Below are 7633 nucleotides of genomic sequence, written 5' to 3' on the forward strand. Positions count from 1 at the left end.
CATTTCTCACCATCTCTCTTTTTCTCTATGAATTGAATCACTCTTTATCCATGTTTTGAAGTCCTTAGAAAAAAAAATTCGTTCTTGTTGACCCTTCAATTTTAGGTGGTCCATGAGATTGATTTTGGGATATTGAGGTAAGATTTATGTCTATTCAAAATTTATTTACCCCAATTAAATTATTTAGGGTGTGTTTGGTTGGTGGGTTTAGGTATAAGGAATGGGTATGAAAGTGATTGTTTGTGTTTGGTTGATAGGTTTTGTGAATGCTACTATGGGTTTGGAATACCGTATTAATGACAAAACCCATACCCTTATTAAATAAGGGTTTCATCTCCCTTCCTCCTTTCTTCCTCAACTATTAATAATCATTTCCCTTTCCACCCAATTACCAAACATGTTAAATACTTTCACCAAAACCCATTATCATTACCAAGTATTTGATACCCATTCCGATTCCGATTCCGATTCCCATGTGCGAACCAAACGCACCCTTAATATGTGCTTATGTAGGATATTATACTATGATTATTATATATTTTTTTTGAAAATACTATGATTATTATATAAATTGTCACATATTGAATTCAATGTGAGTAAGTGGAAATTTTACCCCATGCCTTGCCCTTATCCCGATCCTTTGTGTGTTTTAAGTGGTATGTATTTGAAAAGTGTATGATGAGAACTGAATATTGTATTGATTCAATTGAACAATTACAATGATGAGAAATAGGAGATATATATACTAGGGGAGTCTCAGGTAGAGTAGGATAGCTAGTCCTAACGTGACTCAAACTCAGAGAGTCCTAATACTCCCCCTCAAGCGCAGGGTAAACTACTAACCTGAAGCTTGTCCTTAAGAAAAGAAAATCTAGGACTAGGCAAAGCTTTTGTAAAGATATCTGCTAATTGATCTTTTGTGGAAATAAAGTTAACCTGAATATCTCCATTGGCAACCCTATCTCTAACAAAGTGGTAGTCAATCTCCACGTGCTTAGTTCTTGCATGAAAAATTGGATTCGCACACATATAAGTAGCACCAAGATTGTCACACCATAATTTGGGAGTAAGGATGCCATCAATTTTGATCTCACGCAGCAAGGACATGATCCATATGACCTCAGCACAAACATCAGCCAAGGCTTTATACTCAGCTTCCGTGGATGATCTTGCAACTGTCTTCTGTTTCTTGCACACCCAAGAGATAAGATTGGTGCCAAGAAACACTGCATACCCACTAGTAGATTTACGGTCCTCAGGACAACCAGCCCAGTTAGAATCAGAGAAAGCATGAAGCTCTCTAGAATTTGACTGAGTTACACGCAAGCCGAATGAGAGGGTGCCTTTGACATACCTGAGCACTCGTTTTAGCTGCTCCCAGTGAGACAATGTTGGAGCATGCATATGTTGACACAGTTGATTGACCGCAAAGGATAAGTCTGGTCGTGTAATTGTGAGATACTAGAGAGCACCAGCCAAACTCCTGTATTTCGTTGGATCTTCATATGAATCTGAATTAAGCAATGGAGTTTTCGATGTAGAAATAGGAGTGGCGAGAGGTTTACAATCAGTCATTCCAGCTCGTTTCAAGACGTCTGACATGTACCGCTGCTGAGAAAGAATAACACCATTGCTAGTTTTGACTAGCTCAATTCCAAGAAAGAAACCAGGTTCACCAAGATCTCTAATTTTGAAAGCATTAGACAGTTTAGAGAGTAAATCAGACACTAGTAGCTCATCAGTCCCCATTACCAAAATGTCATCAACATATACTAAAAGATACACACATGCAGAACCACGAGAGTAATAGAATAATGACACATCAGTCTTTGAAGCTATAAACCCAACAGAGAGTAAAAAAGTATGCAGCCGATTAAACCAAGCTCGTGGAGCTTGCTTTAAGCCATATAAGGAACGCCTCAACAGACAAACGTGATCAGGCAATTGAGCATCAGCATACCCGGGTGGTTGACGCATATAAACAGTCTTAGCCAAATCACCATTCAAAAATGCATTGTGTACGTCAAGCTGCCTAACCACCCAACCTGAGGAAATAGCCAAACTCAAAAGCAATCTGACTGTAGTGGGTTTCACAACCGGACTAAAGGTGTCAAAAAAGTCCTGACCAGGAACTTGATTAAACCCTTTCGCCACAAGTCTCGCCTTATGCCTCTCTATTGAACTATCAGCTTTACGTTTAGTACGAAAAATCCACTTACACCCAATCACATTCATACCTGGGCGAGGAGGAACTAGAACCCAAGTCTGATTGTGCAAAAGTGCATTGAACTCCAGATCCATTGCCTCTCGCCATTCAGAAAATTTAACTGCCTGAGTGTAGCAAGTGGGCTCGGTAGGACATGCCTGAGCAGAGAGAGCCAAAAGTGGAGCCACAGACCGACTCCTCGTAGCCATTGCATGGGAGCGAACAGTCGGACGTGTGGACTTGCCACGGGGTCGTCCTCTTTGACGAGTAGGAGCAACAGTGGTGGTGACAGGAGAATCAGCCTGAGCAGAATCAGCAAGAGAAGATGGCAATACCTGTAAAACCGATTCAGCCCACGGCTTCTGCACAGAGGGAGGAGATGGCACAGCAACCCTACTAACAAAGGGAAACACATTCTCGTCAAAGTGTACATGTCTGCAGATATAAATCTTATTAGTCGTTAAGTCCATGCATCTGTACCCCCTAAAAGACTCAGGATAACCTAAGAAGACACAAGGAGATGACCGATACGACATTTTGTGACGATTATAAGGACGCAAGTGAGGATAACAAAGACAACCAAACACACGAAGAAAAGAGTATGAGGGAGAAGATTTATGTAACAATAAATGAGGACTGGAATTCTGCAAAACACTAGATGGCATTCTATTAATCAAGTAAACAGCAGTTTCAAAAGCAAAGTCCCAAAAACGAGATGGAACAGACGCACGAGCCATAAGAGTAAGACCAGTTTCGACAATATGCCTGTGCTTCCTCTCAACACGACCATTCTGTTCATGAGTGTAGGCACAGGATTGTCTATGATTAATCCCTAACTGAAGAAGAACAGTATGTAGCTTTTTGTATTCAGCTCCTAAGTCCGACTGAATAGCCTTAATTTTGCGATTAAATGACCGTTCAACTAAGGCACGAAACTTGACAAAAATGGCATACAAGTCAGACTTCAATTTCATAGGATAATACCACGTGTAACGAGAATGGTCATCAACAAAAAGAACAAAATAACGATAACCAGAAGAAGACAAAACAGGAGCTGGTCCCCAAATATCAGTATAAATCAAATCAAGAATATTCGAACTAACAGAGTCTACACGTGGCAAAGGGAAACGAGTAGACTTGCCCAATTGACACGCAGAACACAAAGAAGAAGTAGAACGATTATTGCGACTAGAACCACTAACAGAACAAAAAGGAAGAATACGATCTAAGACTCGTTGATGAGGATGTCCCAAACGATCATGCCATACGGAAGAGGAAGCACGGGACGAGATAAACGCACGGGGACTGTTTTTCGGAATGGGCAATGTGTAGAGACCACTGCAACTATTGCCGCGAAGAAGAATTGCCTTGGTTGCTATATCCTTCACAACAAAAAAGGATGGATGAAACTCAAAAAAGACTTTATTATCTTTCGCAAAGCGTTGCACAGATAAAAGAGAGGAAGACAAACCAGGAACATGTAAAATATCAGACATCCTAAATACTTTAGACGGGGTAGAAAAAGAAGCATGACCAATATGACTAATAAGCAAACCTGTACCATCACCAACTCGAAGAGCATCACCACCAGTGTACTCTTCAGATGTAGAGAGCGCAGCAATATCAGGGGTCGCGTGATTTGTCGCCCCAGTGTCTGGAATCCAAAGATGCGAGTCAGACACAAGATTCGGCGCATCCTCAGCATATGTTAAATGAGCTTGGAGTCCACGGCCAATTAAAGAAAAACAGGCTGGTGCAAGATGGCCATAATTGCCACATAATTGGCATTGAGGCTGCCAATTACCACCACGTCGCCCACGTGACCTGCCACCGCCATGCGAGCCACGTCCACGCTGCACACCACCGCCCTGCTGCTGCTGGTCGGCGAAAACAGCACCGCCACGTGACTGATTCCCACCGCAGCGATTCGATCCGCCACGCCAAGACCGCGACCGACCTCCACTACCACGCTGGCCAACAAAAGCCGCAGCTGCAGGGGCTGGAACACTGCCATAGCTATCACCGGTAGCGAACTCATGCGAGCCAAGGAGATCGGCGAGTTCGGGAAGACGCACCGGCTGACCTCGAACATTCAAAGAGGCTACGATAGAGTGATATTCTGGACGTAAACCTCTGAAAATATACATATTCTGATCCTCCAAAGGAACCACACGGCCAGCAAGAGCTAGATCTTCCACCATAACTTGCGCACGAGCAATGTAGTCGACGGCGGAGGCATCACCTTGGCGTATTGTTTGCAGCTGTCCAAGAATATGCATAATCCGAGCTTGACTGGAAGAAGCGAGAGCCTGCTCAAGCGCCAACCAGAGATCACGCAACGTAGTGCAACCAATTGCGAGGTACATAACTTCCGACGAAAGTGAAGAGATTAACATGCTAAGGACCACCTGATCTTGGCGTACCCATGGAGCATGCAGCGGGTTGGGTAGAGCAGCAGCAGCGGAGGAGCCTTCAGAAACGGGAAGAAAACGATTAGGGCAAGAGTTCGTGTCATCAACGAAACCCATGAGGTCGTGCCCACGAAGAAACGGAATAACCTGCGTCCTCCAAAACAAGAAATTCTTGTTCGTTAGCTTAATGCTAACATAGTGATGCGCAGCAGACAGAGAAGCGGCTGCTGAAGAAACCGCAGAAGAAATAGCTGCATCAGAAACGGTCCGTTCGGAAGAATTAACAGAGCCGTCATCCATTGGAAAATAAACCTAGGCTAGCTGATACCAGATGAGAACTGAATATTGTATTGATTCAATTGAACAATTACAATGATGAGAAATAGGAGATATATATACTAGGGGAGTCTCAGGTAGAGTAGGATAGCTAGTCCTAACGTGACTCAAACTCAGAGAGTCCTAATATGTATAATTACACTTAGCAAAATTTTATGCATATGAAATATGCATTCATTTACTTGTGATTTTGGCTAATGAAATGATGAGTAGGAAAGTATACGATTTGTATGTTACACAAGTATATTTTATTTTATTAAATAAAAAAAAATCATATAAATGTATGTATGTTGGTATAAGCTATGTATATACCTGTGTTGATATTGTATTATGTGTATGTATGTGGCATGTATTAGGTAAGTATGTTATTATATATAATATATATATGTACGTATAAGAAACAAAAGAAAAAATAATATATATATATATATATATTGTTGCTATGTGAGTCTTGATCCTTGTAGAATTCAAACATATATTTGGTGGTACAAATGGATATATTTTGCTTGATTGATGATCAAGTAGTGTTTTGATCCAAGAAATTATATTCTAGTCATGATTATTTAAGTGAAATAAATTTTATTTTCTATGTATATGTGGTATTCGTATGTATGCGGATTAAAAATAAAGTATAATTTATTCTGTTCATATATATCCTATATGACTATGTAGGTAATTTTATTTATATAAATATTATAGTTTGTACATATATAGAGAAATGAATATGAATATATATATAAATTGAGTGATTGTATGTGTATATGTAGTATATATATATATATTTATTTGTGTGTTGTACGGATGTATGTGTATAAATCATATATATTTCATGTACTATATGTATATAGATGCAGTAATAAGTATATGATTATATATATTATAATTATATATATATTATTTGTACCGTATATATGTATGTATTTAAATATATGTAATTACCGTAATCATATTGTGAGGTATATGCATTTAAATACTTAAATTGTTGGTTATAAATGCTAAGATTGGTATGTAAATATTTATTCTATAAATATATGTAGTAGTAGGTTACAAATTGCTTACGTATGTTTGTTATCTATATAAAAAAAATGATAATTTAATTTTTAAATGCAAACTGCCGTATGTGACCATGTATGTATAATAATATGTATTAGTAGTATTGTATAAGTTATGTATGTGTAAAATCATATGAGTAGATATATTCATTCTCTNAAATACTTTAGACGGGGTAGAAAAAGAAGCATGACCAATATGACTAATAAGCAAACCTGTACCATCACCAACTCGAAGAGCATCACCACCAGTGTACTCTTCAGATGTAGAGAGCGCAGCAATATCAGGGGTCGCGTGATTTGTCGCCCCAGTGTCTGGAATCCAAAGATGCGAGTCAGACACAAGATTCGGCGCATCCTCAGCATATGTTAAATGAGCTTGGAGTCCACGGCCAATTAAAGAAAAACAGGCTGGTGCAAGATGGCCATAATTGCCACATAATTGGCATTGAGGCTGCCAATTACCACCACGTCGCCCACGTGACCTGCCACCGCCATGCGAGCCACGTCCACGCTGCACACCACCGCCCTGCTGCTGCTGGTCGGCGAAAACAGCACCGCCACGTGACTGATTCCCACCGCAGCGATTCGATCCGCCACGCCAAGACCGCGACCGACCTCCACTACCACGCTGGCCAACAAAAGCCGCAGCTGCAGGGGCTGGAACACTGCCATAGCTATCACCGGTAGCGAACTCATGCGAGCCAAGGAGATCGGCGAGTTCGGGAAGACGCACCGGCTGACCTCGAACATTCAAAGAGGCTACGATAGAGTGATATTCTGGACGTAAACCTCTGAAAATATACATATTCTGATCCTCCAAAGGAACCACACGGCCAGCAAGAGCTAGATCTTCCACCATAACTTGCGCACGAGCAATGTAGTCGACGGCGGAGGCATCACCTTGGCGTATTGTTTGCAGCTGTCCAAGAATATGCATAATCCGAGCTTGACTGGAAGAAGCGAGAGCCTGCTCAAGCGCCAACCAGAGATCACGCAACGTAGTGCAACCAATTGCGAGGTACATAACTTCCGACGAAAGTGAAGAGATTAACATGCTAAGGACCACCTGATCTTGGCGTACCCATGGAGCATGCAGCGGGTTGGGTAGAGCAGCAGCAGCGGAGGAGCCTTCAGAAACGGGAAGAAAACGATTAGGGCAAGAGTTCGTGTCATCAACGAAACCCATGAGGTCGTGCCCACGAAGAAACGGAATAACCTGCGTCCTCCAAAACAAGAAATTCTTGTTCGTTAGCTTAATGCTAACATAGTGATGCGCAGCAGACAGAGAAGCGGCTGCTGAAGAAACCGCAGAAGAAATAGCTGCATCAGAAACGGTCCGTTCGGAAGAATTAACAGAGCCGTCATCCATTGGAAAATAAACCTAGGCTAGCTGATACCAGATGAGAACTGAATATTGTATTGATTCAATTGAACAATTACAATGATGAGAAATAGGAGATATATATACTAGGGGAGTCTCAGGTAGAGTAGGATAGCTAGTCCTAACGTGACTCAAACTCAGAGAGTCCTAATATGTATAATTACACTTAGCAAAATTTTATGCATATGAAATATGCATTCATTTACTTGTGATTTTGGCTAATGAAATGATGAGTAGGAAAGTATAC

This window comes from Ipomoea triloba, chromosome 8 (assembly GCF_003576645.1).
Source record: "Ipomoea triloba cultivar NCNSP0323 chromosome 8, ASM357664v1".
Lineage (NCBI taxonomy): Eukaryota > Viridiplantae > Streptophyta > Magnoliopsida > Solanales > Convolvulaceae > Ipomoea > Ipomoea triloba.